Source organism: Hipposideros armiger, unplaced genomic scaffold, assembly GCF_001890085.2.
Source record: "Hipposideros armiger isolate ML-2016 unplaced genomic scaffold, ASM189008v1 scaffold_950, whole genome shotgun sequence".
Lineage (NCBI taxonomy): Eukaryota > Metazoa > Chordata > Mammalia > Chiroptera > Hipposideridae > Hipposideros > Hipposideros armiger.
The window spans coordinates 392,266-404,672 of NW_017732300.1; the positions used below are offsets into that span (position 1 = coordinate 392,266).

The 12,407-nt window shown below is 39.5% G+C and overlaps 1 protein-coding gene across 3 annotated transcripts in view; it reads right to left on the reverse strand.

Moving 5' to 3' along the window:
- CEP350 (centrosomal protein 350) overlaps positions 1-10,264 on the reverse strand; it is a 120,219-nt gene extending 109,955 nt beyond the window's left edge. For all 3 annotated transcript variants that reach the window (XM_019630821.1, XM_019630822.1, XM_019630819.1), the window contains exon 1: positions 9,897-10,264. The gene's annotated coding sequence lies outside the window, so the exon portion shown is untranslated. The remainder of the gene's footprint in view (positions 1-9,896) is intronic.
- Between the last annotated feature and the right edge of the window lie 2,143 nt (positions 10,265-12,407).

Genomic DNA, 12,407 nt, shown 5'->3' on the forward strand with positions numbered 1-12,407 from the left:
TGAGTTTAACTGGTATCTTGTAGGAAACAAGTTGTTTCATGAAAAAGTTAAAGCATTAATGAACAATACTGCTTTGTTCACATTAAAGTCCAATTTCACAAGAACTAAAAAAGAAACTATATTTGACATGGTTCTATTTGCATCATGTAAAATATAAATGAAAGCTCAAAACAATAATCAACTTCCAGCGTCAGCTAAGGATGACTCTAATTTGCCAATAGAAAATGGACAATTTCACTAAGGCTGTGATAAATTATATAAATAGAATCTGGTTAAAATGATATGAATAAAAAGCAGAGGGGTCGGTAAATCAAATAATGATGCAACTTTACAAAATGATTTGACTTCTAATAGCAAACAATATCACCAAAATATTCCCCTCATAAGTACAGAAAACTAACAGCCAAAAAGCTGAAAAGAATTCTATTTACCATTTAACTTTCCCTCTTACCATGCAGGCTAGGAGTTCATAACCAGGGAGAATGGGAAGCGAACAGAAAAAGTAACTTTTAAAGGAAAGGTGCCATAAGGATACTTCATCTATCGATAGTTCAAGATCTCCCCATCCCCATGTTCTCTCAAGAAACTTCAACCATCAATTATATTCTCTCTCATGTGTACCTCTTTCCTCTGCCCCTCTCCAAGATTCTCCCTATCAGCATTTATACTTAATCAAGTCTTCTTACTTAAAACAAAATCCCTCAACCTAGCACCCTCCTCCACTACTGCTCTCTTTTTCCTTGACAAACTTCTCAAAAAACTGAATGCATTCCATCTCCATTTAGAGATTACTTTTCAATGACTCTTCAAGCAACTCCAATGTGGTTGCCATCGCTGTTTCTTTACAACACATCAGCTCTCACGAAAATCACCAAAGACCTTATCTCCAAATCTAATGGGCGTTTTCAAATTAAAAGTCCTCAACCTGCCTGACCTCTGGGCAGCATTCATCACAGCTGGCCACTCTCTCAAAACACTCTTTCCCTTCGCTTCCGTATACTACACTCTGATTTCCCACCCCCTCGCTACTTCTCTTCCTCATCCTCCTTTGCTAACTAGTCCTCCTTTAAATCTTAGGGTTCAAGAGAGCTTGACCTTGGGCTCTGTTCTAACACTATATTCTCCCTGGGTGACCTCACCCGTGCTCACGGCTTCAAATAGCATCTCTGTGCCAGGGACTGCCAGAAAGAACTCCAGTCCAGACCTCTGCTATCCTAACCCACATACCAAACTGCTAATTCAGTAATCTCAAAGGCACATCAAGCTCGACATCTCCACAAGCCAACTCGTGATTATTCCCCAAAAGCAAACAAGGTACTCCCTATCTCAGTCCAGTTGCACAAGCCAGAAACAGCCATAAGAGGTGATTATACTATGTGACCTCTAAGGTCGCTGTCTACTCTGAATTTATAGTCTAAACCCCCAGTTCTCAGTGTGGTCCTGGGGTCTCTCAGGGTCTGTGAGACCTTTCCGGGGGAGGATGGGTGTCTTTGGAGTCAAAACTATTTCCATAATACTATTAAGGCATCATTTGTCTTTTTCCCTCATTCTGAGTGTGTATAGTGGAGTTTCCCAAAGGCTCCTTGACACATGATATCACAACAGATTGAATGCAGAAGCAGTATGTATGAGAACCCAGATGTCTTCTATTAAGCCAGACATTCAAGATTTGAAAAAATGTCAAACAATGTCACTCTTTTCACTAAATGTTTTTTGAAAATGTAGTTACTTTTCATTAAAAAAGGTTATTTGTTAATATATGTGTTTACTGTTATTTCAAATAAATGTTGAAATTTTCTAATACAGTAAATAACAATACATAGAGTCCACATAAACAAAAGCTCTTTGAGTTTTCAGTAACTCAGGAGTATAAAGTGGCCAAAAGTTTGAGAAATCCTGTTCTATACCTATTGTATATACACGAATAAGACCTAACATGTCATTTTGAAGCAGCCAGTTCTCAATTATCTTCTAGCGCAAACGTCCCTTTCACATTTATTGACAGTGCTCTCATTCAGTCACAGGCTGATTCGGCTCAGTTACATATTGCAGTCCTACTATGTGCCAGGCACTCGGGATAAAAGATGGAAGAAATGACTTCATTCTGGCTCTGAGCGAGTTTGTTCCATACCTCTGCTACATTTCAGTTTCCTCACCTCTACCAGACCCTATGCAACCACCACCTCTGCCTGAAAGGCTGAGAACACAGAAGCCTCAAACCAGTGTCAATCTAAAGTGGACCATGTGATAGGGACCAGGTGGAGCAGCAGCAAACATTCCAGCTCCAAGTCAGACCTATGACACTGTTCCAAGTAAACTATCAACGACCAACACTCCCGTACTATAGTGTAACATACAAATGACCTGAGAACTTGGCTTCACCTCCCTTTACATATAAAATAAAACCTCAAGGACGACTGTGACAAATCCTCGGCTGAACTACTGTAATCCAGGAAATCCAGGTGAAGCTATGTAATATTTGGTGCCAGTGTGGTCTCTCGAGTACAGGCGACAGGCTGAAGATCACAAGGACCACGATGTCCCCCAGTGACATGAAGAGCCAAGCTAGAGACCAAAGGTATCGAGTCTTTTACTCAAGAAGAACAGAAGGCAAAAAAAGAAAGAAAAAAAAACCCTAAAAATAGGAGCCTGCTGTACTTTGCTCACACACTTTCTAGTTATCCTGAATATTTCCTCTTCAAATTAATTTCAAGGAATATCGCCCCCAAAAGGTATTTTATATTTGCAAGTCGCCCTAAAGTATAAAATTTTTCGCCTTAAAGTATAAAACTTCCAGTACCAAAGCTTTACTGATACATAAGAAACTTGACACTGGTTAACTCCAAGGAGAGGGAGTGAGGGCCCACAATAGGAAGCCGATTTTTCAGTGGATGTGTTTTTGATTTCTTTAAAAGCGGATACACTTACCAGTTTTTGAGGGGGGAAAGAAAACAAGGAAAATTTTTGAAAAGTTTCCTTCCATATTCAATAACTTAGTTAATTTAGAGGTTGTTAAGGACACAGACAACTACTTTTTCTCTCACTGTTAGGCTTTCCTGACTCCTTGACACAGGGCAGTGGCCCCCACATTATCCACAGCACCTTCTCACTGCTCTCACCGCCTCCTCTACACTAGTATTCCCGTATCTGTCCCTTACATGGGACTGTGGGGATGATGTTTTACTCCTTTTCTATCCCCAGTCCAGCATACACAGTACACAGCACACAATAGGTGCTCCACACCTGTTTGCTGAATGATGCTGGTCTCATTGGTAAGTCTCAGAATCCAATTCTGAAATGCAAAAAGGGCAAATGAAAATACCAAAAAAAAAGGAGGTGTGGGTATTTCATACAATAGGAAGAGGAAAAAAAATTTCTTTCATGGTAACATGGAAGAAAATAAAATAAGTTATGTGTACATATGCATTTTATATTTTAAAACAAGCTCAAAACTAAAAAGAAATTCTTTAATAAAACCCTTATCTATAGATTTAGGCATGCAATCTATGAAAAGTGAATGAAATGAAGCCTATTAATCTGTAGCCAGTACTATTACTCATAAGTGATTTTTAAATCTGTTTTTAAAAAGGAAGAGATGCCACAATTCCATAAGCAGCTTTTACAAGTCCACTGCAACCACAAAAACTTTAAGTGCTTAACTTTTTAATCACCAAAACCCAAACCTATCATAGAAAAACCACATTTTTCTGTTTGCAAAAGTATCCTTCTATTTGTAAAAAGGTCTCCTTTACATCATTTCTCTGTAGCATTTAGAAAAATTCATCATACAAAAATGTAGCATCTACACAAATTTTCAGAGATGCATCTATTGTATAAGGGTAGTCCAACTTCATTTAACTAATCACAGAGCAAAGCATATTAAAGTTGGAAGTTAGGGGTCATCTAGCCTCATGTTTTTCAAATATTAGTAATGACCCATTAGTAGGTTAAAAAAAAAAATCTGGTGGATTGGAGCTAGCATTTTTTAATGAAACCAAATAGAATTAAACTGACAATATCAAGGTATCAAGATATATTGAAAGTAGCAAGGGTATTTTTTTTAAGTAAAACTTTCATTCCATTTTAAATATAGGCATATATGAATATTATGTCCCCATGGAAAATATATTTCTTACTCTGGATGTCCTAGTCAAGAGTTCTAGAGGTTCCCAGGCTTTCTCAGTTCCCAGAGCCCTTAGTGTCTCATTCCTTTTTTTCATGGTGGCCCTAGGCCAAAAAATACCAAATGTTTCATTTGTTAGGTAGTTGGGTCCATACAACTTGGTAAGTATTTATGTCCTAACAACTTCGAAAAATACATATAAATTCAAAGAAATAACATTTTATTTTATTGAATAACCACAAGTACTTATTAATGGGATGTGTACACTTAATAGACATTATACAACTTCTCAAACCTTGACATTGCTTTGGTCACCATCACTTCCATGTACTGTTTCACGTTGACTTTCACACAGTACTTGCTTTTAATCACAGCAACCCTCCCAAACCTAGCTTTTTGAAGACATACTGTCATCAAAGAGAACGTAGCAGCACAATCTCATGAGTACTACCTCAAATTAAACGTCTGAGCAGTGTCCCACACGTCATACATCCCAGTGACCCCAAAGCTGTCAAATATTACTGTTTCTCTCAAAAATCTAAAGACACCCCATAGTGCCCATCTGAGTTCACTATGGTGCTCCAAGTTAACTTGGGGCACATTCTGGAAATCTTGGGTTTAAAAACTACTCATCTAGCCTATGTGCTTACTTTGTAAATTAAGAAATAAGATTTAAGGTCACAAACTAGTAGAAAAAGAAATATACTTATTAGGGATTTTCACAGATTAATTTTAACCTTCCATCAACAAACATTTTGAAATAGAATCTAATCATGTAATATAAGCCTATGTGATCAATCACTATTATTCGGTACTTATGTAAATAATCAGGCCAAATCTTATGAGATCAGACTTACTTTGCAAACAAATTAGATTTACTTTGATAATCTTTATCAAAGTAAATGTGGGTGAATGTAGAGAGAGGTATGGTTGTTATTTTTTAATGGAAAACTATAATGCATCCTTGTGGGTTCTGTCTGACACATTTGCCAACCGTTACCAAATCCTAAATTCTTCTGGCTACAACTCTCCAAATTAATGTTTCCAATTTTTCTCCCTCCTATCTTGGAATCATGAGAGCCCGAGCTGCCCTTTTTTCCCAAAGTTTTACAAGCTGAAGCTGAATGACTCAACATAAACGTAAAAGAAAAATGACCATAAGAGATCACGTATGGGCAACCTTCATGCTGCCCAGCGTATAGACCACTCAGAAAGCTCAACAGAACACGAGATGCCACCGTGAGAGACATTCTAACTGCAAACCAGGAAAACTCTTCAGGTGGCCACTGCCATCCCCACTCCACCATCTAAAGATGCCTCAAGTTCAAGATTTCATTCTGTTGATGAAATCTGTAGATCTCTGAAAAATTACATTCAAAAATAAATTTCTATGACTGTATAACAGAAGAAAAATTCTGCTTCAATATTTTTTCTTAGAAAAAAGTTTTCAAAAATTATAAAAGTGGGACTGAAGATAAACAATACAAAAGTGTCTTAAGTAAAAAAAGGAAAGTCATCCACTCTCCCAGGGATAACACAGCTAGTAGTTTAATGTCTATCCTCTCAGACCCTTTTCCATACACATAAAAATCAAAAGAAAATCAAACTACAACTCTTTGCCTACGTGTTTTTACAAAACTGAATTATATTCCAGTGTAGTGTAATTTATTTTTCCACTCAATATTATATAATGAACATTCTTCTATGTTAGTACGTAATAGTAAATGCAAACACTTATGTGCTTACTATGCTTACTTAGGGTTTAAGTATTAACTCATTTAATTCTCACAAGATCCCCGTAGGAAATAACTACAATTATATCCACTTTCTAGATGAATTTTAATAACCTGCTAATGGTCACAGCTAATAAATGGTGCAGTTAGGATTTGAACCCCGAAAGTCGGCTGCATGGTACCTGTGCTCAATGATACACTCAGCTACTTCTCAGAAGTAAATATAAGTACCCCTCAACCTGTTAGTAAGTGCAGAGTACCTCACAGCATAAATATACTAAAATTTTAACTACTGCCCTACCAAGGGACATTTAGGACACTTTCTTGTTATTTATAAATGTTAATGACATTTATTTGTAATGATGCTAAAATGAACAACCTTATAGATTTGTTCTTGTACTCTTGTATCAAAATTTCTGTAAGATCAAGTCCTAAAAATGAAATGACTATGAAAACAAGTGCACTTTAAATTTTGATAGGCAGTGCTAATCAATGTACTTCCAGAACACTGTCTCTGTTGTACCAATTTACAGTCCCAATGACAGAGCACAGAACTGATTGATTTTTAAGTTATCAAATATTTTTGATTCACAAAGAGAAGCCTGTTTTGAGATTTTAGTTAACACTGAAGTAAAACAGACTGGTTATTCACAATTATCCTCTGATTTGATAATTAGCTGACACAAAACGAATGTAGACTTAGCAGCTATTTAGTGGATTCTTCATCTTGTTATGAAACCAACTACGGGTAAGATATTTCCCTGACATGATACTGTTTACTTATGTATAAAATGTGGGAATTAGACTAGCTGGCCTTTAAGATTTAAAACTCCCAATGCTGTAATTAAGAGGTGACTTAAAGTTATTACAAGCCTATAATTATAATACTAGTATAACAGGTCAGGGTCTTAAAGCATCTATTTTCTTTAAATTACAAGACCTATTGCCAGAACACCTAGGCCAATCATTAAAATAGTCAATAAAGTTTTCAGGATCCACCTGTGGCTTATTCTCAGTGGCTTTTTAATCCCAGGCTGTCATTCTCCTTCTACAAAGCAAATTTGAGTGTACCTCTGGAGTATGTTATTAAAAAGAGTTGAGGCGGGCCTAGGAACCATTAACTGATGTGTTTTTGTTTTTTTGTTTTTCAAATATTATGCCAAGATCACTCTTTAGTCAATTTATTCAACCAATATTTATTGACTGTTTTACTATATGCTAGGCACTGGGTGCACAGTAGTTAATAGAGGATCTCTATCATCACGGAACTTACAGACTAGCTGAGAATGGCAAATGATCACCCAAAATAACCACGAGAAAATATAAAGTTACACTTGTAATAACAACGAACAAAAACATATTAGTGCAGAAAAAAACTATGCAATCGTTTGACTCATCAGTTTTTTTGGTATATCTGTGATAACTAGAAATTGTTTGACATAGGGGGAAAAGTAAATAAAGAAAATTATTTTGGGAGCGCCCTTCTATTGGGTTATCGGAAAAGTCAAGACGTATTTTTTCTGTTTTTCATTGCAAAAATGCGTCATGACTTTTTCCGACAACCCAACAGTTGCTAGACGGGATACTACCGATTCGTGAATCACTTAATAAAGCCACTTAGCTCTTCAAAAGAAGGAGAAAATTATTTCACAACTTGCCCCACATAGCAAAAATAAAAAGCATAAGTGTAGATGGCCAGTTAACTTTTTAAATAATCTGCTGTCTCTACAATAAGAGCACCAAGGTGTTACTCCTTTTAGTTCTGCTACTGCAGGTGGCTTGAATATTCCTTTCACATGCATAACTGAGAGTATACGTGTATAAGATTTGAAGCACCAAAGATGACAAAACCATGGGTATCCAAACAAAATGAGAGACAACAAATTCACTACAATTGTTACGAACATTTTTCAAGCTAAAAGTACATATAGAAGTAAAGCACCCCATTATCATAATTCATGGCTTGTTAAAAATTTCAAAATGCTATAAAAATACTAATGTTTTTGAAGAACTGAAAATCATCAGCATCAGGAGCAAGTGGCATGTCAAAAGGAACAAAAATATTTTTTTAGATTTTATAAAACCAAATTCCAGAAGTATCTATATTAATATTCAATTTAAGATAAAACTAATTCTAGAATGTCAGACTTATTGTGATCATTTCACATTATATATAAGTATCGAATCATTATGTTGTACACCTGAAACTAATGTATGTCAATTATATCTCAATAAAAAAAATAAAAACTATTCTCAGTCATCTGCAGAAATAAGAGCAGTGTTCACATAAATAAATGAACTTCCTTGTGTGTCAATTTCCACAACTGCAAAATAAGGATGATATCTGCCACACTTACTTCATAAAATTGCTATGAAGATTAAATAAAATAATGTATGTGGAAGCGCACCAAAAAATGATGTCAGTTATTTCAGACAGCTGCTTCTTTTTTGCTCCCACTAAAACTCAGAGCAATTTAACAAATAATAAAGTTGGTTAGATAGGAACTTCTTTCTTCTGTCCTTGATATGGTTAAAGTGTTATAAAATGGGCAAAAGATTGGCAATCAGAAGCACCAGAAAAAATTTCAAAACTTCCTAATTCCTAAATTGATTACCCCATTGTTCACGTATGAATGCTCTTATGTAACACTACATGCTAAGTAATCTCAGAGAATCAGAAATTCTTTCACATATGTACAAAATTGTTTACATATTACAACTCACTATCATTATTACAGTCCTGCTACTGACTATAAAAAGATGAGATAGGCAAGTATCTATCAACGTATACAATGTATTCTAGCTTGATGTTTATTTTCTGACTAAAGTATCTTCAATTCAATGCAATGAGGGTTCAATGGTTCATATTTACTTTATTACATTGGCGTTTGTCAATTTAGCACACCAAAACAAATTATTACACGCCCGCCCATGGGTTTGACGCAACTTCTACCATAGGTCTAACAATCAATTCTCCAATGTCACGATCTCGTGTTATTAGCAGCACACTGCCTTATTTAAAGACAATATTTTAAACTAATACATTTTTTTAAAAGGGCAGCAGCTTTCAATGTTTTATCATTGCTTCTACAAACCTTTTTCAGGTTCTTACAACCTCTGTCTGCCTAAGATAGCCTTTCCTTTAAAACCCCTTAAAATGCAGGGCAGGAGGAGGGATCTTTAACCTGGCAACATAACCATTAACGACTTTTCCAAATTCAAAACAAGGATCACCATCAAAACAAAACAATCAGGTGGAGTACATGGATACTGATAACTATTCCTGACAACCTGTTTTTTCCCAGATGAAGAATTTGCTATTACACTAAAGCCACACTAAAATCTATACGTATGTGCAGCTTCCTATCTGAAAACTAAAAATCCAGCCAAATTCCAACCCATATTTGTAACGTTAGCTAAATATTATTTAGCGTCTTGGGCTACGTTTAAAGAGACGGCGGGGGATAGGGGAGGGAGAGGGGTGGAATGACAACTTTCAAAGCGCAAAGCTTTTCAAATCTCCCCCCCTAAATCATTTTAATAAATCGGTGGCCTGCGCTCAGTAGCTGCTAGACTGAAGCCGAAGATCAAAGTTTTTCCTATACTTGAGAATGTTTATCCCTACCAAAAAGGAACAGAAACTAGTCATCCTTGCCACTGGAGCCAGTTCCCCGGAATTTCCCCAAATATACCCGATCTCGAAATGAAGAGAGGCACTTCGTAGACCAAAGGTGAGAGGCAGCTTACATCTTTTGCAGAAGAGGGTGGGGAGCGGGGGGGGGGGCTGGCAGGCACTGGCAGGTAAGGAAGCAAATCCCGTCTTCGGCAGGCACGGGTGGGACTTAAAACCCAAATCTCAGCGTGACCAGCCCCGCAAAGCCTCAGGACCCACGGAGGTTCGCCGAGGGGGATGCCAGGCTGGGCCAGAGCCCCCCGGCGCCCCGCCTCCCTCGCTGCCACCGGGGACCCGGGACCGCGAACAGAAGCAGCAGAGGCTGAGCGAGCGTCCGCGGTCCCAGCCAGGTCCTCCCGCAGCTCACCTGAGAGTGTCGCCTCCGCCCTCGGCTCCCACGGTGCATCCCGCGGGGCCTGGCGGAGGGTGCAGTGACGCCGCCCCTACCGGCCCCAGGGCTGCCCGGCCTGGCCTCCCCGCTCCGGGGACGCACCGGGTGCCCGCTTCGTACCGGCTCCCCGGAGCCGCGGGTCTGCAGAGACGGAAGGAGAGGCGGAAAGGCGGCCTCCCCTCCCCCACAGCAAGCCCCTGAGCTGCGGCTCTCTGCAGTTCCCGCTGGCGCAGCTCCGGCCCCGCTCCCCCGCCCGGGAGTCACTTCGGCAGCGGCGGCCCAGTCGCCATTACAGCCCAACAACTGACACGGAGGAGGAGCGGCGCCGGCAGCAGTGGCGGCGGCGGCGGCGCGAGGCAGGGCGGGAGCAGTAGGGGCCCGGGGAAACCTCGCGAGAACTGTCCCGAGACGGTGCCACAGGAATGCAACCTTCGGCTAGGGCCATGTTGAGTGTGTCCAGAAGGTGAAGCGACATAAAATGAGGAGCGGAGCCTCGAGGGCGCCATGTTTGGTGTGGCCAAGGTTGAGCCTTGCAGGGCTAGGGCGGAGCCAAAGTAGGTCCGCAGCGGAGACCTCCCCCCGCCCTCTTTCCCCTGCTTCTAATTGGGCCTTCTGGCTGCGCCTTTCACCCTCGGCCGAAAAAACAAGCTGGGGCGTTGGCAGAGATGAACTCGAAGTCTCGGAATTGCAGCTTCTCAAGAGTTTACGATGTTTCAGCAACTGTGCAAATAAATCTTCTTTCCCCAGTCGGCTTCGGAGTAATTGCAGCTCTGCGGCTGCTGCAGTTATCGACTGCTGTCAACTGTGGCCGTTTTATTCGCAAGGGTTGCACTTCTGTTCAGCAAGCGTTCTAGTGGCTTTAAGACTCCAGAGCAAGTAAAACGGAGTTTCCTCTCGTTAGGAGCTGGCATTGATAGAACTGTGCTTTGTGAATCTCTCTGTGATCAGCGTATCTCCTAATATCTTTATCCTCTTTCCCCAATCTCCGCATGGTGAATTCTATCACCTGTCGAGACTTAGCTCAAATGACAGCTCTTCTGCAAACCGTGCCACCTTCCGCTAGGTGTTCACTGCGCACAAGCTCCCCACCCATCACTTTCTTCCACCTTCTGAAGTCCAATAGCTATTTACCCAGAGACTGTTTCTCATTTGTAAGTCTTGTGAGGATTTTTAAGTATCTTTTCTATATATATACCCACAACGGGGCCTAGCATAGTAACTAGGACATTGCAGGTGCTCAATAAATGCTTGTTGAGAAGATCAAATCAATAAACGCAGAAGGCAGTTAACTGCCCCCTCTTTGGTCAGGGCCTATAGCTTTGCCTGAATAGGGGACATGTGGACATACAAAAATCCTGCACAAAAATATGTACTGTATCTCCAGGAAGATATGCTAGAGGCAAGGACAGGAAATGTGGGTATCCCAATGGTGCAAGTGGTAGCAAGAAATGCAACATAAAGAATGATTTAGGTATTCCCCAACCTTTCTATGCAAAGCAGTGGGGATAGATGTTTTTCATGTTATTTTACTGAATTTATACAACCACCTTTTCAAGTATTCTACTCACTTTTTTAAAAACAGGAAATGAGTTCTGAAAAGCTAAGTACTTTGCCCAGTCAGTATTCTACCATCACTAAACGGCTGATATAAGAGCTGAGGTGTCCCTTACTCCAAAGCTTGTTTATACTTTTCCACCTCCGTGCTACCTACCTCTTGGGCAACAGAGAAAACTCCAAAAGTTCTTGTCACTATGTAGGGAGCAATGTTACCTGCATATCAACCGATGCACAATTTCCACTTCTTATGTTTTGTGCTGATTCCTGCCCTCTCCTTCACCGCCTACATATCAACCTCTCTCCTTTTCAACATCCCATAACTTTTATTGTCTATACCCTACAGATTAGCTCATGGGCATATTAAGTTTTATATTATTTGCTCACTGTTTCATGAGAATAATTAATTCTGGAACAAGATTGGAAGCTTAATGAGAAAAGTTTTGTCACCATTCCCAGTAGTTTCCACAGTACTAGGCACATAATAGGTGTTAAATAAGGTCCCTTACCCGCACCCACCCACACACACACACACACACACACACACACTTCTTAGTAGACACCAAGATTGGATTTTCTTCACTTTATAGTCTTTATTGATTACTATGGCTTGGACACCCAGCTTTCTTTGTATAACTGGATCTTGGCCCCAAACTTCAAACTAAATTCTCCAAGTGTCTGTTACACCCACCTCCACATAGATTCAGAAGTCACCAGCACCTCCAGCTCCCAAATTATATCCCACATGTGAATGAAATCATATGGTTCTCAACTTTTTCCGTCTGACTTATTTCACTTAGCATGATATTCTCAAGATCCATCTATGTTGTTGCAAATGGCAGTATTTCATCTTTTTCTTATGGCTGAGTGATATTCCATTGTATAATATATGTACCACATCTTCTTTATCTAATTATCTATTGAAGGACACTT